The sequence below is a fragment of the Euprymna scolopes genome, chromosome 10 (assembly GCF_053919585.1).
Source record: "Euprymna scolopes isolate OS-2025 chromosome 10, ASM5391958v1, whole genome shotgun sequence".
NCBI classification, from domain to species: domain Eukaryota; kingdom Metazoa; phylum Mollusca; class Cephalopoda; order Sepiida; family Sepiolidae; genus Euprymna; species Euprymna scolopes.
In genome coordinates, this window is record NC_136491.1 from 481,053 (window position 1) to 508,537 (window position 27,485).

Consider the following 27,485-nt stretch of genomic DNA (forward strand, 5'->3'; position numbering starts at 1 on the left):
AACATCGGTCCCTCTGTTGCTGATGTTATCGAAGGTTGCTCTGGTTTTGAACATGCCGTGGAATTATTGAAAGGCGTTTACGACAAGTCTCCAAGCGTTATTCATGCTAGACATCTGCTTTCCACGCGTTTGCAACAAGAAAGCGAGTCTGTCGACCAATACCTTCAGGCCTTGAATCGACTTGCCGCTGACTGTTGTTTTAAAGATGTAACGGCCACCATTTACAGGGATGAATCTGTCCGTGATGCATTCATTCGTGGTCTCCGGTCCTCATTGATACGTGCTAGGCTCCTTGAAACAGACACTCTAACTCTTACCGAAGCTACTCAATGTGCTAGGGCTTTAGAACAAGCTCACTTTCGCGCGGAATCGTATGCCTCTCAGATTGGGGCAGTCGCTGTTACTTCTACTACGAGAACTAAAAATGTGCTGGTCGATTTTGCCGAGGAGGCCACTTGTATTTCTAAAAATTCTATTCCAAATGATTCTCGAATGGAGTGTGACTCTGTATAGTTCTCTGCTGCCCTTCCTGTTCACGGCAAGTGTTACAACTGTGGAGGGAGACGTCACCTTAAGGATGACCGCCGCATTTACCCTGCCCGCGATAAGGTATGTCGAAGCTGTGGTAAACTTGGGCATTTTTCTAAAGTTTGCCGTTCTACTCTAACGACACATTCACATTCTTCTGCTATCATAGGGGCCCGCGCTAAAGGTGGTGTTAATTGCCCTCCTATCACCGAAACTGTGGAGTTAAAAGGAAAAAGGTTAACTGCCCTTATAGACACCGGCAGTTCTGATAATTTCATCAGTGCCCGCATTGTCAAAACAATGAGACTGCCCACTTTAAAACGGAACTCCGTAATTTCTATGGCATCATCTACCGTTTCCCTTAAACTGTCTGAATATTACACCGAGAACATTTTCTTCAATGGTTGCGAATATAAAGAGATTAACCTTACTGTACTTCCTGACTCCTGTATGGACATTATACTCGGGGTGCCGTTTTTGAAACTACACCGGGGCGTTACTATTTCTTTTGGTGGATCTCAGGATGCCTTAAAAATCTGTGCGCTAACCAAGATCAGTTGTGCCCCTGTAAAATTGTTCCGAAACCTGACTCCTTATTGCAGACCTATTGCTACAAAATCCCGAAACTACTGTGCGGAGGATGCCCGATTTATTGAAAAGGAAATTCTTCAACTGCTTAAGGACGACGTCATTGAAACCAGCTATTTACCATGGCATGCTCAAATTGTCGTAACTTCGTCGCCTAATAGAAAGAAACGATTAGTGGTTGATTTTTCCCAAACTATTAATCGTTTCACCCTACTTGACTCATACCCTTTGCCTCGGATTGAGGATCTCGTAAACCAAATTGCCCAGTATCATATTTTTAGTACGATTGATTTGTCTAAGGCTTACTACCAAATTGAAATTTGTCCCAAAGATCGGCCCTACACGGCTTTTCAAGCTGGAAATCGTTTGTATCAATTCAAACGAATACCCATGGGTGTCACTAATGGGGTTTCTGCCTTTCAACGATTTATGAATTCCTTTATTTCTGAAAATAAGTTATTGAGAACTTTTTCTTACATTGATGATATTACCATTTGCGGTAAAACTCAAGAGGAGCATGACGCTAACTTGGAACGTTTCTTAGAGGCTGCCTCAAGATACAACCTCAAAATAAACCGAGTAAAATCGAAGTTTTCGCTTTGCTCTATCAATTTGCTTGGATAACAAATCTGTGACGGAACTATCCAACCTGATCCTGAGCGGTTGAAACACCTTTTGCAAATGCCTCCTCCTTCGGATTCAAATTCGTTAATAAGGTGCCTTGGTATGTTTTCTTACTACGCGAAATGGATACCTAAGTATTCATACAAAATTCGTCCCCTGGTTTCCCATGCCGCCTATAGTTGTGAATTCTTTCGAGAAACTTAAGAAGGACGTCGCTGAATCATCTGTAAAGGTTATCGACGACGAACTACCAATTACTATCGAAACCGATGCCTCAGAAAAGGCTATCGGAGGCACCCTCTTACAGGCTGATAGGCCTGTAGCGTTCTTTTCCTGCTCACTAAACCCATCGGAAATACGACTACACATAGTTGAAAAAGAGGCTTACACGATAGTTGAATGTGTCCGAAAATGGAGAAACCTCCTTGCTGGGAAGCACTTCACTATCGTAACAGACCAGCAAGCCGTATCTTTTATGTATAAGCCAGCTAACCGAGGAAAAATTAAAAACGATAAAATCATTCGGTGGAAAATGGAGTTTCTCCCATTCTCGTACGATATAAAACACCGTCCTGGAAGTGAAAACATCATTGTCGATGCTTTATCGAGAGTGTGTGGTGCTGCTACTTCCTCCTTGGAGGAGCTAAGAGCCATACACAGGTCATTAATACACCCTGGTGTACAGCGTTTTTGGCACTTTATACGATCAAAAAATATGCCATACTCAATTGATGAAGTTCGGCGCATGACATCCGAGTGTACAACATGCGCAAAAATAAAGCCTCAATTCAGCCCTACTAACAATACACTGATCCGCGCTACTGCTCCCTTCCAGCATCTCTCCATAGACTTCAAGGGGCCTGTCCCGGCATCTTTGAAAGGATGTCATTACCTATTTACTATTGTGGATGAGTACAGTCGATTTCCCTTTGCATTCCCTTGCCGTGATTGTTCTTCGCAAACCGCAATCAAATGCCTGACGAATATTTTTTCTATTTTTGGACTCCCCGCTTTCATCCATTCTGATAGAGGAACATCGTTCATGTCGGAGGAGTTCAGAAATTTCCTGACGCGACTTGGGGTTGGGTGCAGTAACACTACTGCATACAACCCAAGAGGAAACAGTCAGTGCGAGTGCTATAATGGCGTTATTTGGCACTCAATATTATTGGCCCTGGAATCTAAACAGCTACTCCTTAGTGCTTGGCAGGACGTTCTGCCTGGTGTTTTAAATTCTATTCGCTCCTTACTATGCACTAGTATGAATGCAACTCCCCACGAACGACTGTTCAAATTTGAAAGGCGCTCTTCTACTGGTACTGCCTTACCTGTTTGGCTCTGCGAACCTGGGGAGGTACTATTGAAACGGTTTGGCAACAGGAGCAAGTATGACCCGATCGTCGAGGTAGTGGAACTCCTCGAGACCAACCCTATGCATGCGAGAATATGGCATAATGATGGCCGGGAGGATTCAGTGGCGCTAAGACATTTGGCTCGTTTTCCGTGCTCTGACGGACCTCAGGTTCCTGCTGAGAATACTCGACCCGACCTTGCAAATGCAGACCCGGCCCATTTGATTGAAACAAATCCAATTGACAATACACCTAATGCAGAAAATATAGAGAATTCGCAGAGACCGGCCAGTCCTTCGAATATTGAACTGCTTCCACGCCGTTTACTATTTCCTCTTACGTTTATTATTGGCTGTGAAATTAGTTTGGTAAAGCCTAGTAAAGAGGTTTTGGTCTGTCTTCCATTCTACGATAAAACACCACACAGGTTTAGGGTATTTATATCCTAGTCTTCTACATGTGTAGCCATTGTGAAAGAAAATGTGTTTTTTCTTCGTTCTGTTTCAAGGAAATGTATCCGATTGAAACATTTTATTTTTCTCCAAGAAACTGTGAGAAGTATTTCTTGCAAAATGCGTTTTCAGCTTTTTTTATGAGACACGTGTCTTTGACCATATTTCAGCTTTTTAGTTTATCTTGTTCGACAAGCATGTTTTGTCTTTCTTTTCAGTGAAAAGAATATCGAGAGTTAGAACAGTGTTCTAGAAAATTCTCAAGTGATAAGCGACATTTAAAGGTTGTTTTCGCTCGTCAGTGTAAAATGCCGTTTTTTTTGGCGAGGGAGGGGAGGTCACTGGCTTTTCTATGCTGTGTCGGATTTTACGAATAATGAAGAAAAAGGCTCGCCATTCAGAATTGCTTGTATATCATGAAGGGGTCACCATTTTAGGGTTTGTATGCTTTTAGGAAAATAAACAATTGAATACAAGCCTCTGAAATGACGAGCACAACAACTTCATAAAAGGTAACACAGCAAAGGTTTATTAATGAGAATGTTATATGTTCCCTGTTAAAAGCTGGACTCTGGCTACCAGGTGGTGTCGCGGTAGTTATTCCCCATGGAATCGTCGATACCGTTAGAAATCACCGAGGTGGAGAGAGAGAAGAAAAGGGAGCTCCGTTCTGTTTGCCGTCTCTCTCAGTAAGAACGAGTTGTTCTTCTTCCAACCGGATGTTGGCTGATTTCTTTTGGGGATAGGAATGATCAATGCGCCGTACCCTTGATTGGTCAATATGTGGCAAAATAGCACAGGGGAGGGGCATTGATTTGAGGAAGAAAAAAGTTCCATTTGTTTCTGCTACAAATTCATTTTTTATATACATGCTTTCATTTTTATTTTAAAATACGTTCTAAAAAATAAATAAATAAAAATAAAAAAAGGTTTGTTTTTTTTAATATCTCAAACATAACACTTACTTTGCTATATTTAGATAGAGTAAAATCCTTTCTTTTTATTGCATTAATCCACTGGTAAATTATTTCCTTTTTTTTGGGAAATGAAAACACGGTAACATTTGGTCCATTTTCGTAGTTACCTCGGCATTTTGGAACTATACATCTCGACAGCATGTTTAAATTTATTTAACCTCCAAAACTTTAAACCAACTTCTGGTTTAGTCATGAGACATGTGACCAAATTTCAACAGACCGATGTTCATGACGTCACCAGACTAAATTATAGTCGTCGCTAGGCCATCATATTACAGTAGCCACGCTAGTAGTGTTTTGAGAGTCTATTAGTGTCTAGCAGTGTTTGAAGTTTATGTGATTGCCGATCTTACCATGGGGTTATGAGATGATCTTTAAGGATCAGGGGTAATATAGTTTGATATGCATTAATTTGAGGAGATAGTGCTCAAAATAACGAGATATTATAAAAAGGCTGACTGGGAAGCCATCAGAGATCTTATCAGAGATGCCCATGGGAAAATATTTTTTCTCTTCCTGCTGAACAGTGCGCAAATGAGACCACTGAATGGTTCAAAACTGCAATTGACGCACATGTCTCCATGCAAAAATTTTATAGCAAGCCCCACTCTCCTCAATGGTTTACTTCGACTTGCTCAACTGCCATTGCTCAAAGGCAGCATGCATACCGCAGATTTAACCGACATAAGTCCAGTTCAAACAGGCAGAAGTACATAGAAGCTAGAAGTAACGTTAAGAAAGAAATAGCGACAGCTAAGAGAGAATTTACTGAAACCACTAAAAAACGCATTGAAGCACAGAAATTAGGAACCCGCGACTTCTGGAAAATCTACAACAGTGTAGTAAATAATGGGCAATCAACAATTCTCCCACTATCCAACAATCATGAGCTTGTTTGCTCTGCAACTGAGAAGGTTAATATGCTTGCCAGTCTGTTTGCCTCAAACTCCACAATGGACCCTGCTAAACACCCCTCCCTGACTTTCCTTTGCGGACAGATGCCACACTAGACGATCTGAAAATCACCCCTTCTCAGGCGCATGCTATCATAAAAAATCTTGAGACTGCAAAAGCATGTGGACCTGATCTAATCTCGGCTGTGCTATTAAAAAAGTGCTCCACCGAAGTAGCTTCAGTTCTCTCCAAACTTTACAACAAATGCCTTAATGAATCTTGCTTTCCTGCCTGCTGGAAAACTGCTTTTGTAGTACCAGTTTTCAAGAATTCTGGCGAAAGAATGGACCCATTAAATTATCGCCCCATTAGCCTCCTCCCACTTTTTCCAAAATATTTGAGACCTTAATTAACCATGCTCTAGTCCATCACCTTACAGATGCTAAACTTCTGACTGAACAAGAATATGGATTTAGATAAGTCCGTTCCACAGCAGACATCCAAACTGTAATCTCTGAACGTATATACCACTCACTGGACAAAGCCGAGGAGGGCAGAGTGGTAGCTCTAGATATATCTAAGGCTTTTGACAGGGTGTGGCATGAGGGTCTCCTCAGGAAAATTAGATCATACGGTATCACTGGTAGAATACTAAACATAATTAAATCCTTCTTAGATAAGAGAAAAATCCAGGTTGTCCTCGACGGTCGTACATCTAAACAATTTGATATAAATGCAGGAGTGCCCAAAGGGTCTATCCTTGGACCTCTGTTGTTCCTAATATTCATAAATGACCTCCCCGACAAAATTGCCTCTGAGATGAGTATATATGCTGATGACACCACACTCTATAGCAGGCACGACAGGAAAACAAATGAACACATATCTAAAGAAATGGCAGAAACACTAGAGGATGACCTCCAATCTGTAGTGGAATGGGAACAAAAATGGATGGTCACGTTCAATGCCGCCAAGACTAAACTAGTTTCCTTCAATAATTACAAGAAACCTTTTCTACCACCAATAGCAATGGCCAACGACACTTTATCTGAGAGTACATCTTTCAAACTCCTTGGCCTAATGTTCACAGGAAACATGAGTTGGAACAATTACATTGAAAGCATTGCCAGGAAGGTAGACTCTCTCTACCGTGCTAGAAAATTACTAACACCCGAAAGTACCTGTACCTCTATAAGGCAACCAATCGCCCATGTATGGAGTATTGCTGTCATATTTGGGCTGGTGCACCTGCTACTAGTCTCTCGCCCCTGGACAAGGTTCAAAAGAGAGTCGCCAATCTGATAGGCCCTGAACTGGCATGTAAGCTTCAGCCTCTGTCCCATCGATGAAATGTTGCATCCTTCTGCCTGTTCTAGAAGTATTTTAATCGAGGATGCTCTGACGAACTGCAAGCACGTGCCCCCACGATGTAAACACCCTCGACAAACCCAACAGACAGCTAAATCTCACCCTCACATGGTAGAGATCCCTAGATGTAAAAGATCTTTCTACTCCAGTAATTTCTTCCCCAGAACTGCTAGACTTTGGAATTCCATTCCAGGTCCCTGCTTCCCCAACTGTACTGACGTGCAGAAGTTCAAGTGTAACGTGAACAGACATCTTCTTGCCCAAATCCCCACATAGTACCCCAGTAGATGTTACCCCTGATAGTAGCCCCTACACCAAAGTGGCAATGTGCCTTGTTTGTGGTGAAAATGTAATAAAAAAAAGTAAAAAAAATCAAAAAATTTGTATATCAATTAGTCTTCGCCCTAAAATGACGTAATAAAAAAACTGAAATCAAGATGGCAGGGAGTCGAATTCTGAGAACTAAAACTAAACAGGTTTGAATTAATATGTCTTCGAAAACAGTTTTGGTAAATGTGTAGTTTAGTGGCATAAATTATTTGACAAACAAAAATTTATAAAAACTATTGATTTTTATATAAAACATTATTTGACCTGTTGCGGACCAGGATATAAATACCCTAAACTCGCTACAAGAAAAAATAATGAAACAAATTGAATGAAGGAAACAAAGAACTCAAATGCTGGAATAAAATAAACATGTCGTTTATTTTCTGTTGAGAAATGAAAGTCTTGGGTGTACACGTGTTCATTTGGCCGTTGACGGCTACGCGTGTGGAATGAAAGGGGAATGCGATAGAGAAACGCGAAGTGGCAAGCCGGCCTGTAGAAAGAGAGGGTTAAGCTCAGTAGAGAGTCGCGCACATGTCTGTATTGATGGACCAAGACGAAAGGGGAGATAGAGTGAGAAAGTCAATCCAGGTTATGGAGATAGAAAGCGTATAAAGTGTACGTACTGTCTGATAGCTTTTTGTCCCACATAGTAGCAAGTGGTGTGAGGCACGCGGTCGGTCCGTAGACTCGAAACTGGTCCTAAAAGGGAGAAGCTGCTTATTGCTCTTTCTTTTATAGGTGTTTCCGGTGGTCTTTTGCACGTGTGGATTTCCTTTGAAAGGGAAAGTGGCGTTGTCCATGCGTGCGTGTATGTGCATACATGTGAGTACATGCGTGTACGTTAGCGTGTGTGTATATACACGTGAATGTGAGTGTATGTACGCGAACGTGAATATATGTATGTGTGTGGACGTGCGCGTATGTTATGACAAGTAATATAGCTTGAAATGTGAACGCGTGCTTTTGTGTGAGACTAGAAAAGGCTCGCGGAGACCCAAAAGCTGAAATGAAACCAGAAAAAATTTCATTTTTATTATTTTTTTTATATAATTTTTTATTAGACTAAATGTACAACAATCGAAGCCGCTGTATTGCTTTTAAAATTTGGTTGTTCTTAGGTTTGACAGATTGGCCTTTTTAAGGGCAAATTTAGCCTTTTTACACTCTTTCGTTACAAAAAATATGGCGGCTAAAAACATAGTTCATAAAAGAACGGAGAAAGGGCCAAATTTGGCCTTAAAAAGGCCAATCTGTCAAACTTTAGAAAGACTAAAATTTAAAAACAGTATGGTGGCCTCGATTGTCGTGCATTTATTCTAATAAAAATGATGGAAAAATAATAAAAAATGAATTTTTTTCGGGCCTTATTTCAGCCTTAGGGTTTAATGTGTTTTATATAAAAATGAATAGTTTTTATAATTTTTTGTCTAACAAATAATAAAACTAAACTACATATTTGTCACAGTTTTTATCAATAATTAATGTACTACCTCATTGTTTTTCGTAATTTTTGGATATGTTCATTACTGCAACATGGCAATTTAATCAATACAATTAGTTTCACTCGAAATTCATATTTCAATTTTCGAATTTCGCTACAATAACAAAGAAAAACCGACATATACAACTTTCCGTAAATTCTTTTTACGTATAAAAAATTATCTAGTTAATCAAATTTTGTAAGTTTTATTTTTTGATTTATTACGATTTTCAAGATGACAATTAGGTAATATTCTTTTTTCTTAAAAGGACATTTAGAAAAAAAATACCATTCTAGTATAACCGTTGTGCCGTCACACACACACACACACACACACACGCTCACGCGCAAATAAACGAACCTTTATTCATTTCAATTTCCCCGCGCAAAAATAAGTTCTTCCAGCAAAGGCACAATTTCAAATATGCCCACACACTTTTCTCACCACAGCAAAAGAAAAATGAACATATTTCTGGCGGACGTAGTTGGCGACAGTATCACGTGACGTAGTTGACAACAGTATCACGTGACACAAGCGACCAATAAGAAAATTCAGATGGTATTTTTAACGCTTTTCCAAAAAACAAAATATCAGCAGTAGCAATCTTGTTTTTGAAGCCTGCCCAAAATGTATAAAAACGCATCAAACAGTCTTCTAGAATTAATTCAATTAATTCAGTTCATTTCGTTCATTTAGTCACTTCAGTCTTCTTTCTTTTCTTCTCGCTTCGACGACACACATGGTATGCCTATCATCTTCATAACATCGTCACTGCCAAAGCCGTCAACACCATGATTATACACGCCATGCAGACACTCAAAAATCACTTATGCCCACATGCATCCATTCTGCACATTTTTAATTAATAACAACAAATTACTTTCCTCACAAATTACTTTCCTTATGGGACTTTTAAGTAAGGTGAACTTTGCCAGATAAAACACAAACTTTAAAATAATCTCATTATTTTCACATACTTCTAAACTCCTTGATTCCACGAAGGACTTTCATCTAACATTCTAATCATAATGACTTCGAAAGAACTTTCACCGATCGGACCTTTGTTTATTCACCTTGTTGTTTTTGTTAAAAAATAAATGCGATGCATTTTAAATCAGAAGGAGGTGTCATTTTATTTCATTCTATCTTTTATTATTTTGCTTGGGGCAAAGAGATTTAATTTTACTTAAACCTCTGCACCCTTACACCGTAAACAAGCACAGAAAAGCCAACACAATATTTAAAAAATTAATTATGCCTTTTTTTTTTTTATTACGGCACTTGTAGAGTTTAATCAAGACATTATAAAATGAAAATTTCGATAAAAGGTTATATTGTATGTATCCGTTTTGGACTGAAGATCTCCGAAAAAAATTTCACTTTATTTGATAGAGTAGTTTCTTTTTGTTTTGTTTTTTTTTTACAGTGAAAAAACACACTTTTATGACAATGCGTTGAAGGCAAACATCTATAGTATCAGACATGACCGAATGGTTAATTGTATGCATAGACCGATCCATACCATCTAAAAAATTCCAACAAAAACCCAACAGCCAGCCATGGTTCTCCCCAGAATGTGCTGCTGCCATCGCGCACAGAAATCACTTTTTACATAGCTACCAACATAATAGATGCACTGAGACTAAAGCCGCTTTCAGGAACGTCAGCAACCACTGTAAAAGAGTAATAAAGAATGCAAGAAAGCTATTTGCTCAGTCCGTTAAATCCAAAGTAGCTGATAAGTGGCTTGGTTCCCACCAGTTTTGGCAAATAACAAATAGGATCCTGAACAGAAGTGTGCGTTCTATCCCAACCATTATCAATGGACCTGAGTTCATCTTGTCAGCATCAGACAAGGCCAAACTATTTGCCAAGAACTTTGCAGCTAATTCTACCCTACGCGACGAAGGCCATCAACTCCCTATATTTCCTTCTATAACACAGAACACGCTAGGTAACATACAAATATCTGTGCATGAGGTCGCCAAGCTAATCAAGAACCTTGATTCCAGTAAAGCAACTGGCCCTGACGGCATCGCAATTATAGTGCTAAAAAAGCTTCAACCTGAACTTGCTCCCATACTTACGAAACTGTTTACGCATTGTCTTAAGGAGAAGTGCTTTCCAACACGCTGGAAAACCTCATCAGTATGTCCTGTATTTAAGAGTTCAGGTGATAAGTCATCTCCCTCTCAGTACAGACCAATAAGTCTCCTGTGTGTCATGAGTAAGTTGCTTGAATCCATATTAAATAGAGAAATAGTCAACCACCTCAGCAAAAATAACCTTCTTAGTGACATGCAATATGGTTTCCGTTCTGCTAGATCTACAGCAGACGTGCTAACGGTTATATCTCATAGGATTAGTGAATCTCTTGACAAAGGCTTCATTTCTAGGGCAATTACTCTTGACATATCAAAGGCCTTCGACAAGGTATGGCATAAAGGCCTACTTCACAAGATTTCCAGCTACGGTATCACTGGTAATGTTTTCTCAATCATTAAATCATTTATCTTCGATAGGCTCATAAGAGTAGTGGTTGATGGTCAGAAATCAGAGGAGTTAATACTGGAGTCCCTCAGGGGTGCATCCTGGGCTCAACTCTCTTCCTAATCTACATCAATGACCTCCCTAAACACATACTTAAATCATTTGTTGACATCTATGCTGATGACACGACCATCTACGGCAACACATCAAAGGCTGTAAATGACAAAGTTCTCTCTGATTCTCTCTCCTCTGATCTTGAGCACGTGGTTCAGTGGGGGAAGAGGTGGCTGGTTACCTTTAATGCATCTAAAACCAAACTCCTATCCTTCCATCATCAACACTCTGATCCCCATCTGGCATCAATTGAAATGGATGGCTCTCGTCTAGGAGAAGCCCCATGTTTTGACAAGCTTCTGGGATTGACCTTTACTCCTGATCTGAAATGGAACACTTACATCAAGTCTGTTGCCAAGGTTGTTGGAAAGATGGTGGGCTCCTTCTATTGCTCCAGAAGATATCTCACTACTGATGCAATTCTCTATCTATATAAAAGCCAAGTATGCCCAAGGATGGAATACTGCTGCCATATCTGGGCAGGAGCTGCTAAAAACAGCCTATCCTGCCTTGACAGAGTACAAAATAGACTTCGTGGCTTAGTGGGGGATGCCCTTTTCTCTTCCCTGCAACCTCTCTCCCATAGAAGAGACGTTGCGAGCCTATCTTTGTTTTATCGTTTTTTCCATGGCAGGTGCTCGTCTGAACTCCAATCTCTAGTCCCCCCTCGCAAATCTTTTAGGAAAAACACCCGTCTAGCTGAAACCACTGTCAATAATTTTCCCCACTCTTTATCTGTGCCTAAATCAAAACGTAGATTCCATGAACAAAGCTTCTTTCTTAGAACTGCACGCCTGTGGAACTCTGTTCTGTCTGCTTGCTTTCCACCTGACTACAACCTGGATGTCTTCAAGTCCAATGTAAACAAATTCCTGATGCACCGCCCCCTTAAGTAGACATTTTTATTAAACCCCCACACTAACGTACTGTACATGCAATAACCCTTATCCCTGAGCGGCTTTCTGGCCTTGATAAGTGGTGATCACCTTGTAAAAAGAAAAAAAAAAAAATCTCTGAATTTTTTGAACATGCCAAGGGGAAATAACTCAATTGAAAGCGTCGACACTCCCTCCCCATCTTTAATATTAGCTTTCCTTCCTAAAAATCGAACCTTTTGCTCGGTATCATAACAAATTGTTTTTTTCGCAAAAAAAACAAAATTACTTCATGAAATTAAGTGACAGTTTTTTTCAGAACGGATATGTACAATAGGTACCTCCAAAATGTTGTGTACTACGTCATCAAACTAAACAAAAAAACACGTCATCAGTTCATGTGTTTATTGTAATTTCTATGGAAGAGCTTTAGCACTATAAAATTTATTTGCAAATAATGTTATTTTACTATCGTTATTATTTTAGAACGGTAAAATGAGTGCAGAAGTTCACCAAAAAATAATTTCTCATATATTACGAAAAACAACTAGTCCATGTTGATAATTTGAAGAAATTTATTTAGGAAAACTCGTCTCCGGAAAACTTGTCACGGTTTCAAACCACCACCTCCATTTTTTTTCTCTTTCTTTGTTTCTTCGCCACCGCTCCTTCTCTTACCGGCTAAACACAAGTGAAACGATCGCCAAACACGAGTGAAACATTTACCAAACACAAGTGAAATATTTGCCAAACACGAGTGCATTCACCAAACACGAGTGAAACGTTGCCAAACACGAGTGAAACATTCTCCAAACACGAGTGCATTCACCACCCACGCGTGAAACGTGCGACAAAAACACGAGTGAAACATACGGCTAAGCACGAGTGAAACGCATGAACATATATCAACAAAACACCAACAAAACAGGCGATTTAATTTTTACCCTTTAGACGAAATTAATTTAGATGCAATCAACAAACTCCCAATCTACTCTTGAGTGCATAAATTTCATTAAAGAATTAAATAGAGTCGTCTGTTTGTTTTCGTGGGGAGCAACCTCACTAATATTACGTCAGCAAAATGAATACAGCTCATTCTGGCCAAGTCGGGGCACTCGCCCAGGGAGCAACGACTGACGCTACCAGCCACGTTGCCTGACCCACCAGCAGCAGGAGCAGCCATTCTGAGCAGCAGTTCAAACAGTCCTTATCAGGGCTAATAAGTTTTTCACAAATGCGATTCACCACTGCTTGCTTCTTGAGACCCACCAGCAGCTTCACTCCCAGTCTCCAGTGCTCCAGTGCCTCCAGCTCACTCCTGCAGCTTTCCAGTCCTCGGTGCCTCTCAGCTCGCTCCAGCGCCTCCAGCTCTCTCCTGCAGCTTTCCAGCCCTTGGTGTCTCCTGCAGCCTCGCCTGCCACCTTGCTCGCACTTGGCTCCCTTCCAGTTGTACGTTCCTAAACACTGATCCCTCCGTTCTCAGTGTTGTCCGTTCTCAGTGTCGTCCGTTCCTTAACATTGATCCCTCCGTTCTCAGTGTCGTCCATTCCTTAACACTGATCCCTCCGTTTTTAGTGTTGTCCGTTCCTAAACACTGATCCCTCCGTTCTCAGTGTTGTCCGTTCTCAGTGTTGTCCTTTCTCGGGGTCGTCCATTCCTAAACACTGATCCCTCCGTTCTCAGTGTTGTCCGTTCTCAGTGTCGTCCGTTCCTTAACATTGATCCCTCCGTTCTCAGTGTCGTCCATTCCTTAACACTGATCCCTCCGTTTTTAGTGTTGTCCGTTCCTAAACACTGATCCCTCCGTTCTCAGTGTTGTCCGTTCTCAGTGTTGTCCTTTCTCGGGGTCGTCCATTCCTAAACACTGATCCCTCCGTTCTCAGTGTTGTCCGTTCTCAGTGTCGTCCGTTCCTTAACATTGATCCCTCCGTTCTCAGTGTCGTCCATTCCTTAACACTGATCCCTCCGTTTTTAGTGTTGTCCGTTCCTAAACACTGATCCCTCCGTTCTCAGTGTTGTCCGTTCTCAGGGTTGTCCGTTCCTTAACACTGATCCCTCCATTCTCAGTGTTGCACGTTCCTTAACACTGACCCTTCCGTCTCAGTGTCCACCATCCGTTCTGGACCGCTTTGACATCCAGCTGATCACTCCAGACTCAGTGAACAACCCTGAACCATGCTACGTCTAAAGTACCTGTTCCCGACCTTAGCCTCCAGTGACGTGCGGCCTTCCAGGCGACCAGCAACCCAATCCAACGATTAATTTTTTTGCTTCCTTTAAAAAAATAAAAGGTGAATCCTTGCCTTTAACCAAACAACCCATGTCTGTCATTCTTCTTTGCCTTTTTGCTGTTTACCGTCTGCCTGTGTCTACCTTGTTAGTTGTTGGGTCGATTGTCCCCGGACGACTGGCCCCGCAACAAACCTGTCTCCGGAAAACTTGTACTCGTGTTTTCAATCGATATTTATTCAATAAGGGACCAGTTTTCCTACCTAGCGAAAGGGGACGAGTTTTCTGGGGTCAAGTTTTCCGGGTACAGGTTTTCTGGAGACGAGTTTTCCCGGGACGAGTTTTCCAGGCACCGATTTGAAGATATTAGAAAAAAGCTTGCAAAGAATTCAAAATTTATACATTAAACGATAAATTTATCAGAAATTTCTGAATAAATAAAAAAGTGAATAAAAATGTATAAAAAATAATATAAGACTTACCTTTTGTAAAGCAAATAGATTTTTAATAACGAACTAGATAGACGATAAAATTAATTTTAACCTGTTCTGTTGATCCATGTATCTACAAATGCTTGTCCTTACAGGCTTCCGTATATTTTTTAAAAAAAGCGCAAATTTTGATTTCAACCTCTGTCATTTTAAGTAATCAAATCGAAACGAATTTTTTTTTTTTGGTTGATTTTTCTTTTGCAATTTTTATTATCTCAAGAGTCATATATTATATTATATGAATATATTTTTTTAATATTGGAAGCCTGTTATATAAAAAATCGGTTTAAGCTTCATATCGCGTAATATTTTGATTTAATATCAGTTAAAGCTTTTTAAAAATAATTATTTTTTAGAATTCAGTTTTTTTGTTGTAATTCAAATAATTATGTTAACGAGAAAAAAAATCAAGAAAAAGTGTTCATTTTAGTTTTTTAACATAATATTAATGATTTTATGTGGAATTTTATTTACTTTAAGGTAAGTGAAAAAAAATGATGTTTGTTCGCGTGTGGAAAAAGAAGTGAGCAATGTAGTGGAAATGGGAATGAAAGTCCAGCGTGTAGACAACTAAAAGGATAGAGGGTTGACATCAGTAAAGCTGTGTGCCATGTTAGCAGTCAGCTACGCGAAGGTATTCTCAGGCACAAGTTGTATATATAGAGAGAGAAAGAGTGAGAATGTCAATCCAGTTCATGGAGAGAGAAAGCATATAAGGTGTACGTACTGCCTGTTAACTCTTGTCCCACGCATAGTAGCGGGTGGCATGAGGCACGTGTGCCGAAAGGGCATGCTGTTGGTCCGTAAACCGTTCAGCTTGGAAGCTGGTCCGAAAAGAAAGAAGCTGCTTATTGCTCTTGCTTTTATAGTGGTTTCCGGTGGTCTTTTGCGCATGTGTGGATTTCCTTTGAAAGGGAAAGTGACGTTGCCCATGTGTGCGTACGTGTGCGCGTATGTGAGTACATGTGTGTACATTAGCGTATGTGTGTATACACGTGAATGTGAGTGCATATACGCGAACGTGAATATATGTACATGCGTGGACGTGCGCGCGTATGTTTGTTTGCGCGTATGTATATGACAAGTAATATAGCTTGAGATGTGAACGCGTGTTTTTATGTGAGACTAGAAAAGGCTTGCGCAACTAGTGTACAAGTACCAAAAAATATATTAGCAGTTTATTTGAAGCTTCTTCTTTTAAATAGTAAAAAAAGTTAGGATGATAATAATAAATTAATTACAGTTACATCGTGTTACATACAGAGGGGGGGTAAAACTGTGGCGCGCGTTGGAGGTACCTAATATACTATTTAAACTTTTTTTCGATATTTTCATCTGTTAATGTCGTGATTAAACTGTACAAGTACCTTGATTACTATTGAATAAATATCAAATTACAAATGAGGCGAAACTCGAGTCTTTGGACTTTCGGAGTGGCCTTCATAGTTTGTTTGCGTAAACATCAGAAAAAGGACAAAATTTAAGCCAATAAAAAAAAAAGACCAAATATAATTTTTGAAGGCCAAGCCGCCCTTAAAAAAGGCTAGATCCACAAAGTTTAGCCTGAAAAAGGCTGCTGGTCAAAGAAATCTGAAATTATGTTTCCGCTTTGCATTGCGCATGCGTATCAACCGGTGGCGCTTCATTTAAATCATAACGTAAAATTTATTGGACTCATTTATTTTGTGCTAAGCCGTTTGTCTCTACTTTGTAAGGTCAGTATTTTTAATATCTGTTTTAATGAAAACTTTTGTTAGAAAAGAAAGTCTATATCATTTGTTGACGTTGAGTTGACAGTTAAAATAAAACAATCAAACAACAACAAAACAAAAACAATGTGCCTTAACGGTGACAATAACTGACTGCGGATTGAAAAAGGTTGAAGTGTTAAATATTTTTGACAAAATTATTTGAACTGCATCTATGTTACCGAACTATTTTTTAAATAGTATTTTCGAGTTAAATCTAATTGTTACGATATTTTTGTTTATTAAATTAAGTAAAAAAAAACAAGAATATTTACAAAACCCTTTTCCATGTTAAAAATGGCTTTCTAAATAAGCTTGGTAACATAGATGCATAAGTACCTATTACTATTCTAAAAAAAGAAAAAGGCAAGACTGGAGTTTAGGTGAAAAAAAATAAAAATAATCTTGAACTCTTTATCGTATAAAAGAAACGAAATTACTGTAGTCCCCGTTACATAACCATGAAAACAATGTAAACAATTTTTGAATAATTTTTAAGAATGAATACCTTTTTTATAATGATAAAAAAATATTAATAGAAATAGAAATATTAAATTATCGGAACATAAAACATTTAAATATGAATAGATAGGTACGGATAAAAATGGGCGGGTAAAAATAGGGAGACCTAGTTTTGAAATCCGTTTTATCATAATTTTTTTTTTTTTTTTTAGGTTTCCGACTATTTGATTGTATTTGAAAGATTATAGACTAAAGTTAATTTCTTAAAGGAAAAAAAATATTTGTACACGTGAAAAAAAGAAGTTATGAAAAATGTTTGTTTTTTTAGTAAAGTCCTAAGATATTAAATTAAAAAAAAAAAAACAAAAAAAAAAACAAAACACCTTGTTTGTGCAAAAAAAAAAAAACCCCAACTTAATTAGCCCTCAAAAAGCAAGTAATTTACCGTTCGCCAAAAACGCAACCGACTAAAAAAATGTAAACACAATTATAAGGAGGCCCAAAATTTCAGCCAATCTAAACGCTATTTCAAAATAAAGTCATGATAGTAAAAGGAGATAGGGGTGCTTTTTCCAGGGTTGCGGAGTCGGAGTCAGATTTCTAAAAGTACAAGGAGTCGGAGTTGGAATTTTGGGTTTGTTTTACTGTACACATAGATTCGAAAAAGTTGTCACAAAACAAATATATAACAAATAAATGTTATCAAACGCAAGATAGGTTACTTTTCTACCCAACTGGATATGTTTTTAGTGTTTATATTTAATGTAACATGTTTATTCAGCTCGAAAACATAGTGTTTACCGATGTATTGGAAAATTTAAAATGGCAGCCGACTCTCTCTTTGAGGCGGTAAGTTTGGGAAAATGAATTATAAATAAAAAACCAAACAAAATACTGTTAGAAACTCGCTCAATATATGTTACCGTGACATAGGCTGACATATATTCGGCGGGTTTTTAATAGTATTTTGACTGTTTTTTTTTATTTATAACTCTTTTTCCGAAACTTACCGTCTCCGAGAGAGTCGGCCGCCATTTTGAATTTTCCAATACATACATCGGTAAACACTGTATGTTTTTCGAGCTGAATAAACATGTTACATTAAATATAAACACAAAAACATATTCAATTGGGTAGAAAAGTAACTTATCTTGCCTTTGATAAAATTTATTTGTTCTATATTTGTTTTGTGACAACTTTTTCGAATCTGTGTACAGTAAAACAAACCCAAATTTATTTTTAATTACATTTTCTAACCAAACAAGGCATATTGCGACTTTGATGTAGGGTGCTCTGCTATCAGGGATCTAAGTTCTAGGGGTTCAGCAGCAAGATGTCTGTTTACATTACATTTAAACTTCTGCATGTCAGTACAGTTGGGGAAGCAGGAAACTGGAAGAGAATTCCAAAGTCTAGCAGTTCTGGGGAAGAAGCTATTAGAGCAGACGGCTTTCTTACACCTCGGGATCTCTACTGTGTAGGGGTGGCACTTTGCTGCTTGTCAGGTTTATCGGGGGTATTTTCATCGAGGAGGTACAAGAGCTTGTAGTTCGTCAGAGCATCCACCATTAAAATACTTGTGAAACAAGCAGAGGGATGCAACATTTCGTCGATGGGACAGGGGCTGAAGCTTAGATAACAGTTCAGAACCTATCAGGTTGGCGACTCTCTTTAGAACACTGTCCAGGAATGAGAGACTAGTAGCAGATGCACCAGCCGAAATGTGACAGCAGTACTTGATACATGGGCGAATGGTGGCTTTGTAGAGGTACAGGTTACTTTCAGGCTTAAGTAACTTTCTAGCATGGTAGAGAGAGCCCATCTTCTTTGCAGCAGCCTTGGCAATGATCTCAATGTATTTATTTCAACTCATGTTCCCTGTGAACATTAAGCCAAGGAGTTTGAACGAAGTACTTCCAGGTAATGTATCTTTAGCCATAGCTATTGGTGGTTGGTAAGGTTTCATGTAATTATTAAAGGAAACAAGCTTTATCTTGGCAGTTTTGAATGTTACCATCCATTTCTGACCCCATTCTACTACAGACTGAAAGTCTTCCTCTAGGGTTTCTGCCATTGCTTTAGATATGTGCTCATTAGTTTTCCCCACGTGCCTGCTATAAAGCGTGATGTCATCGGCAAATATACCCATGTCAAAAACAATTTTATCCGGTAAGGATCGATCCCTGAGGTACACCTGCATTTATATCATATTGTTTGGACGTACACCCATCGAGGACAACCTGGATTCTTCTCTCATTTAAGAAAGATTTAATTATGCTAAGCATTCGTCCAGTAATACCATAGGATTTTACTTTCATGAGAAGACCATCGTGCCATACCCTGTCAAAAACCTTAGATATATATAGGGCTACTACCCTCCCCTGCCTTATTCAGTGCTTGGTATATGTTCATAGATTACAGTTAGAATATCTGTAGTAGAATGGGCTTGCCTAAATCCATATTAATAGTCAAACAGAAGTTTAGCAGCTGTAAGGTGGTGGACTAGAGCTTGATTAATTAAAGACTCAAATATTTTGGCGAAAAGCGGGAGGAGATTAATTAGGTAATAATTTAATGGGTCAGTTCATTCGCCAGAGATTTTGTAAACTGGTACCACAGAAGCAATATTCCAGCTCTCAGGAAAGCAAGATTCGGTAAGACATTTGTTAAAGAGTTTAGAGAAAACTGGAGCAACCTCAGCAGAGCATTTTTTTAATAGCACAGCTGAGATGAGATCAAGTCTACATGCTTTTGAGGTGTGTAGGTTTTTTATGATATTATGAAGGGGTGATTTTCAGATCATTTAGTTTTTGTCCACAGAGGAAAATCAGGGAGGGAATGGTTTGCTTGGTTCAAGGTAGAGTTTAAGGGAAAATAATGGGCAAACATGTTAGCTTTCTCAGTTGCTGTACAAACAACCTCATGATTGTTGGATAGTAGGAGAATTATTGATTGCCCATTATTTACTACACTATTGTAGATTTTCCAGAAATCATGAGTTCCTAATTTCTGCGCTTCAATGCATTTCCTGGTGGTTTCAGTATATTCACTCTTAGCTGTTGCTACTTCTTTCTAACAATTACTTCTAGCTTCTATATACCTTGTCTGTTTGTATAGGACTTATGCTGGATAAATCTACGGTATGCATGTTGCCTCTGAGCAATGGCAGCTGTGCAAGTAGAAGTAAACCATTGGGTAGGGTGGGGTTTGCTATAAAACTTCCGTGTAGGAACGTATGCTTCAATTGCTGCTTTGAACCATTCAGAAGTCTCATTTGCACACTATTCTGCAGGAAGAGAAAAGATATTTCCCCATGGGGCATCTCTGATGCAATCGCTAATGGCATCCCAGTCAGCCTTATTTTAATATATTGTCGTTTTGAGCAATGGCTCTTCAACATGGGGTCGAGAGTTTAGAGTGATTCTATCATTATCACAGCATGATCAGCAGTCCTAAGTGGACAATCAGCATTTGTTACACAATCCTCAGGATCTCTTGTCAGAAATAGATCCACAAGTGAGGCTTGTTGGTACTGGCGATCTAGGAGACGGGTTGGGAATGTCACTGTCTGTCAAGGAATGGGATATAGCAAAGTTATAGATGATGCTACTAGCTGTGTTAGTGAAGTTAGAGAAGCCAAGCATATTTCTGTGGCGGGCGTTAGAGTCACTAAATACATGTATTTGGGCGCTAGTGTCAAGGGAGAGTGCTATATCTATGCTGTAAGAGACATGATTGATTATAGTACAGTCCTTGCTGGATGAAGAGCAATAAAGAAAATACAAGTAGCTAACGCTATGTTGTAAATTTAGTTTAAAGCACATGAAGGCCTGGTCACCTGATTCTAGTTTAGATTCCCTAGACATGGGGAGGGCGTTACAAATATAGACTCCAAGTCCGTTCCTGTTAAAGTCCTTATGACAAAGTGGAAGATAACTAGACATGTTAAAGATGTTTAAGGGGATGGAGGAGTGCAAATTAGTTTCACTTAGTGCTAAGATATCCAGGGAGTTTGCTAGGAGAAATTATTCTACATCTTCTAAGTTAGTTCTAAGTCCTCGGATATGTATAAATGCAAGCCTCAAGGAAGGCATGAGTGTGTGTCTGGTTTGAACATTTTTTTTTTGGATTGAGCTATCATTTCATTCTATTTGTAGTTTCAGATCTAGATTGAGGTGATAGGCAAAACAGATGTGCATAGGTCCATCATCATGCAACACAAGTAGGCCATCAGCCGGCTCCTCATCCACAGGAATATGGTCTTGGGAATGCCTACCAGAGATGAGTACAGGGTGCCTTTCCATGCGTGACATGGCACTACGAATATCCCGATATTACACAACTGACAATAGAACAGCCACTCTAAGCGCTATCAAAGGGCTTCTGTACTGTCAGTTGGAAACAGCAACCAGCAACTGTCTAACCGATACTCTCAAACCTGTCCGACAGGAGTGGCCCAGTCCCATCATGGTAGCATACATGGTAAATTAGCACCCCCAAGATGCCCAGTTATAGAAGGGAATAAGGCAAATGTAGGGGATGGCATTCATTGCTCTAGTCAGGAAACAAGGCTAAGCACTGGGCGTCTGTAATGAGTCCTTGAGGCCGCATCTCTGCTCCTGGCTAATAGGCAAAGAAGGAATATGGAGTATAGATAGGCAGTGCCTTACTACTCCTTAAGCAGTTTAGGTTTGCAAATCGGTGATTTGATCAAGTCACCCACTCTAGGGAGGTTGTCGTCCAGGAATGAGGAGGCCTCCCTCCCCTGTTTGGTGCCAAGACGTATGAGGTCAGTGGCACAGGTTTACAAATCGGAGTTTTCCTTATCCTAGATGGATGATCTAACCAGATCTACTGGTCCATCAGCACTGAGAGGGTGTTTCCTGCACCTGGTTGCATTGATAGTGAGGATTGATAAAGTTGATATCAAAGAATTAGTATCTGCTTTGAAGTTACACTCCTCAGAATAGGATTAAGATTGCTTACGTTTTTAAAGGAGGCATGTATGAGTGTGGGGTGTAGATTAAAGGTGAATATCTACTAGGGTTAAGAAAAGATCAAATGTGGTTTCTGGATTAGTGACTAATTGGAAAATTATAGTATAAGGGTTAGGGTGCATTTTGAAATGTGCTTTAGGTGTTAGTTTTCAAGTAAAGATAATCACCAGTACTTTATCCCATCTAATGAAAGAAATATATAGTTGCTAATTATTACAGATCATTAATAATCTGGGCACAAACTGTGGCTATTCGTTATCTATTTTATAGATATTCTATAGAGTATACATATAGGTTAAGCTAATGCATCCCTTAGCAATAGAAATCTATAGATGTTTAGTATTTATCGATTTTGAAAAGGTCAGCCTACTAAAGTTTAGGACCGGAAGCGGAACCCTCCTCCCAAGGTACATGCAAAGTATGTGATTTTATATGAGCTTGGAGAGAAGAGCAATTGATTTTTTGTGAAGTTGAAACAGGAGAAATGATAGAACTTACAATAATACAGCATTAATATACAATATAGATATACAGGGATTTAGGGAGGATTTAAGAGTATGTTTATCATGCAAAACAGACAGGAAGGCGTCTTGGAGATAAAGCATTATCTCTTTAAAGCAGACATTTAAAAATAACATTTGTGCCAGTTATTTTAGTAACATACATCAGTAACAATATACATGTGGTCAGTATAGGCTTTATATTTAAACATTACACTTACAATGATAAATTATGATTTCCAAAAAGAGGGGAGCAGTATAAGTAAATAAGAGCAGGAAAACAGGTTTGGTGAATAAGCACTAACTTAATTGCTTCCTAAGCAGTGGTTCGCACAATTTAGTAGTTTTTGTATAGTTTTGCTTTTATTTTTGGAGATACCTCATATTTTGTACTGTAATGTAATGCTTCCACTTCATCAAGATATTTCGGTCTGTCAGATCACTGCAAATCCTGTCTGGACAGCTGTTTTCGTTTTGTTTGTGATGTCACACAAGATCAATGAAAGTTCTGTCTTTGAGTGGGATCACTGTAGATTACATTGGATAACAATCGGATTGTAATCTGAAAGTTATCCAGTTACTGAATCAAATGGAATTTGGAAATTGGATTAGTTCGGGATCAATCTGGAATCACAATCTTATCTCCCCCACCCAAAAAAATAACTGGCATAAATCAATGAGAAGCAACCCATGGCACTATAGCCCTTTATAGCTTCTTCCTATTTTTTTTTTTTTTTTTTTTTTTTTTTTTTTACAAAGTAGTCACCACTTATCAAGACCCAAAGGTCACTCGAGGATAATGGTTAATGAGTGTACAGAAGTCAATGGCGCAATATCTTAGTAATCGTTAGTAGTGGAAATTTGGTAAATTGGATTACTTAAGGGGGTGGCTCATAAAGAATTTGTTTATGTTGGACTTGAATATGATCAAATTGTAGTCAGCTGGAAAGCAGGGAACTGGAAGAGTGTTCCACAGGCATGCAGTTCTAAGAAAGAAGCTTTGTTCATGGAATCTATGTTTAGGATTAGGCACAGAAAAAGAGTGGGGGGAAATTATTGATAGTGGTTTCAGCTAGATGAGTGTTTTTCATGGAAGTTTAGGGAGGGGGGACCATAGATTGGAGCTCAGACAGGCACCTGTCATGAAAATAGTGATAGAGTAAAGACAGGCTCATAACGTCTCTTCTGTGGGAAGAGGTTGTAGGGAAGAGAAAAGGGCACACCCACCAGGTTACGAAGTCTATTTTGAACTTTGCCAAAGTATGATAAGTTTTCTAGCAGCTCCTGCCCAGATGTGGCAACAGTACTCCATCTGTGGATATACCTGACTCTTAGTTAGGTAGAGAAATGCATCAGCAGTGAGATATCTACTGGAGCGCTATAAGGGTCCCACCATTTTTCCAGCCCAAAAGCTTGTCAAAACATGGAGCCTCCCCAAAACGAGAGCCATTAATTTCATTTGATGCCAGATAAGAGATCAGAGCATTGGTTATATAAAGATAGAAGCTTGGTTTTAGATACATTAAAATAAACCAGCCACTTCTTTCCCCATTGCACCACATGCTCCAAGTCAGATGAGAGAGAATCAGAGAGAACTTGGTCATTTATGGCCTTTGATGTGTTGATATGGTAATGTCATCAGCATACATGTCTTAGAATGATCTTAGGATGTGATTTGGAAGATCATTGATGTAAATCAGTAAGAGAGTTGAGCCCAAGATGGGCTCCTGAGGGACTCCGGCATTAATACTGTGAGCTTCTGATTTCTGCCCATCCACCACTACTCTTATGAACCTTTCAGAGAGAAATGATTTAATAATTGAAAAAAAGCATTTCCAGCTATACCATAGCTGGAGATCTTGTTAAGTAGGCCTTTATGCCATACCCCATCAAAGGTCTTTGATATGTCAAGAGCAATTGCCCTAGAAAGGAAACCTCCATTGAGAAATTCGCTAATCCTATGAGATATAACCATTACCACATCTGCTGTCGATCTAGCAGAACAGAAATCATATTGCATGTCACTAATATCTTAGCATTAAGTGAAATAAACTTACTCTTCAATCCCATCCAACTTCTTTCACATTACAGGATACCTCCCTCTTTGCCATTAGGACTCCGATAGATGTATGCACGCACTTAGTCTATATTCGGAACACCCTCCCTTAAATTAGAGAGAAAAATCTTGAATCGGATGACCGGGCTTTTATGTGCTTTTAACTGACATTTCATCACTGCATTAGTTACTTATATTTTCTCTGTTGTTTTTCTTCAAGTCAGGATTGTACCCTAATCGATCATGTCTTTGATAGTATAGATGCAACACTCTCCTTGGATAGTAACACCTAAATTCAGGCGTTTGGTGACTTTAATGTCCACCATAAAAATTGGCTTAGTTTCTCAGGTTACACAGATACAGCTGGACGCTAATAGCTTCTCTATAGCCCATTCCCTCACATAGACAGTAATGTTTCCAACTGGCCTACCAGATTGTGAACCTCAGCAGGTTTCACTTCTAGACCTATTCCTCACCATAGTACCTGAGGATTGTGTGACTAATGGCCACAGTCCACTTGGAAACACAGACCACCTCGTGGTATCAGTTGACATCACATTTAAATCCCAACCTCAAGATGAGGAGTTATTGCTCAAAACCACCAGGTACTAACAAGGCTTACTGAGAAACCATTAGAGAACACATCTGAGATGCCCCATGGACCGATATCTTCTCTCTTCCTGCTGAACAGAGTGCAAATGAGACAACTGAATGGTGCAAAGCGGGAATTGAAGCACATGTTCTCACACAGAAGTATTATAGCAAGCCCCACTCACTCCCCATGGTTCACTACAGTCTGTGCAGCTGCTATGGCACAAAGACAGCATGTATTCCGCCAGTTTGTGCGTCATAAGTCAAATACAAATAGGCAAAATTCATAGATGCTAGAAATCATTGTAAAAGAGAAATAGTGACAGTCAAAAGAAAGCATGCTGAAATAATCAGGGAATGCATAGAATCGCCAAAGATAGAGATTCGTCATTTCGGAAAAATCTATACTTGTGTAGCGAATAAAGGACAATCAGTAATTCCTTTACTGAGCAACAACCAGAAGGTTGCATGCATGATAACTAAGAAGGTGGAACTGATGTTCTGGCAATTGCCTCTAACTCCACCTTAGAGCCAACAAACAACTCCCTCCCAAATTTCCCTATGAGGACTAAAGCCACATTAGATGATGTAAAAATCACTCCTTCTCATGTCTGCGATACATGATACATTCAAGTCCTTTGACAAAGTCTGGCACAAAGGGCTGCTAATGAAAATTAAATTGTGCATTATAACTGGACGTATACTAAATATTATTAGATCCATCTTAGACAATAAAAGTATACAGGTTGTCATTAATGGACATACATCCAAGCAGCATAACATTAATGCAGGAGTGTCTCAGGGGTCGATCTTTGGACCATTATTATTCCTGATATTCAAAAACGACCTCCCTGATAATATTGTGTCGGAGATGGGTATATTTGCTGATGATACAATGCTCTATAACATGCATTAGGGAGGAAAAGATGTACATAAATCTAAGACCACGGTAAAATCATTAGAAAATGACCTCCAGACCATAGTTAAATGGGAACGCAGATGGATGGTAATATTTAATGCTAGTAAAACTAAGCTGCTCTCCTTTAACAATTGCAAGACACCTCTCGAACCGCATATATCGATGAAAAAAAAACACCCTACCTGAGAATTCTACCTTCAAACTCCTTTTTTGGGACTATTTTACCATATTTTACTTTGTGGGCAATATGAACTGGAACAAATACATAGAGGACATTGCAAAGACTGCTGCAAAGATGGTGGGTTCCCTCTATCGAGCTAGAAGACTACTCACACCTGAGAGTATCCCGTACCTCTACAAGGCCACCATTCACTCATGCATGAAGTGTTGTTGCCACATCTGGGCGGGTGCATCTACCACTAGCCTCTTCATCTTGGATAGGTTCCAAAAAAGAGTTGTCAATTTAATCTGTCCCACTTTATCAACTAAGCTTCAGCTCTTGTCCCATCGTCACAATGTTGAATCTCTGTGCATGTTTTAATGGAATGTGTTCTAATGAACTCGTTGCACTTGTACCCCGTACATATCCCCGACAAACCCGTTCAGCAATAAGATCTCACCCTTTCACTGTTGAGGTCCCTAGATGCCAAAAAGCTTTCTATTCTAATAGTCTCTTCCCTTGAACAGCTGGACTTTGGAATTCCCTTCCTGCTACCTACTTTCCTGGTTGTACTGATATGCAGAAATTTAAATGCAACATAAACCGACATCTTGCTAATCTTTCCGGGACATGGTCTCAAAAAGTAGCCTTTTTCGTCCAAGTGGTGATATGCGTTGTTATGAGTTTACGTTAAATAAATAAATAGAGCTGGTAGAGTGTGTATATATAGTATATTTATCATACAAGTGAATGTTAAATATAAAAAATGATATACATGAAAAGTAATTATAAAATGCATGCTGAATAGGTGTGGAAGGCTGGTATATGGATCTGCAGAATAGATTTTCACATAGTGGTCAAGGAGTCGGAGTCCAAGATATCAAAGGAGTCGGAGTCGGCGTTTTAGGAATTCAAGGAGTCGGAATCGGACTTTCACCATCTGACTCTGCAACCCTGTTTTTTCCCCCCAGATGTGATGCATCCATACATTCCTATTCTGAACGTTTGTATCAATTTTTATCATTTTTTAATTTAATTATTTTTATGTTCCTTTTTTTAAATTTTTTTTTTTTTTTAATTATTGTTCGAGATTATATAAAAAATTATGTTACGCTGAAAGTTTCACATTCTTTCGAGCAAGGAAATTATTAAAATCTTGCATATAAAAATTATGCGAAATCTGTAATTTAAAAGTAGAAATATTTTTGCTATTATAATTTTTTTTGTGTGAAAATATTAAATAAACAATGCTTAAT

At 39.0% G+C, this 27,485-nt stretch overlaps 1 protein-coding gene across 2 annotated transcripts in view; it reads left to right on the forward strand.

Moving 5' to 3' along the window:
• Positions 1–27,485, forward strand: part of LOC145285774 (uncharacterized) — a 186,299-nt gene that overhangs the window by 3,037 nt on the left and 155,777 nt on the right. The window contains exon 1 of one of the 2 annotated variants that reach the window (XM_080134122.1): positions 16,410–16,511. The exons of the other annotated variant lie outside the window; for it this stretch is intronic. The gene's annotated coding sequence lies outside the window, so the exon portion shown is untranslated. Of the gene's footprint in view, positions 1–16,409; positions 16,512–27,485 lie in introns of those variants that run through there. 2 annotated transcript variants of the gene reach the window in all.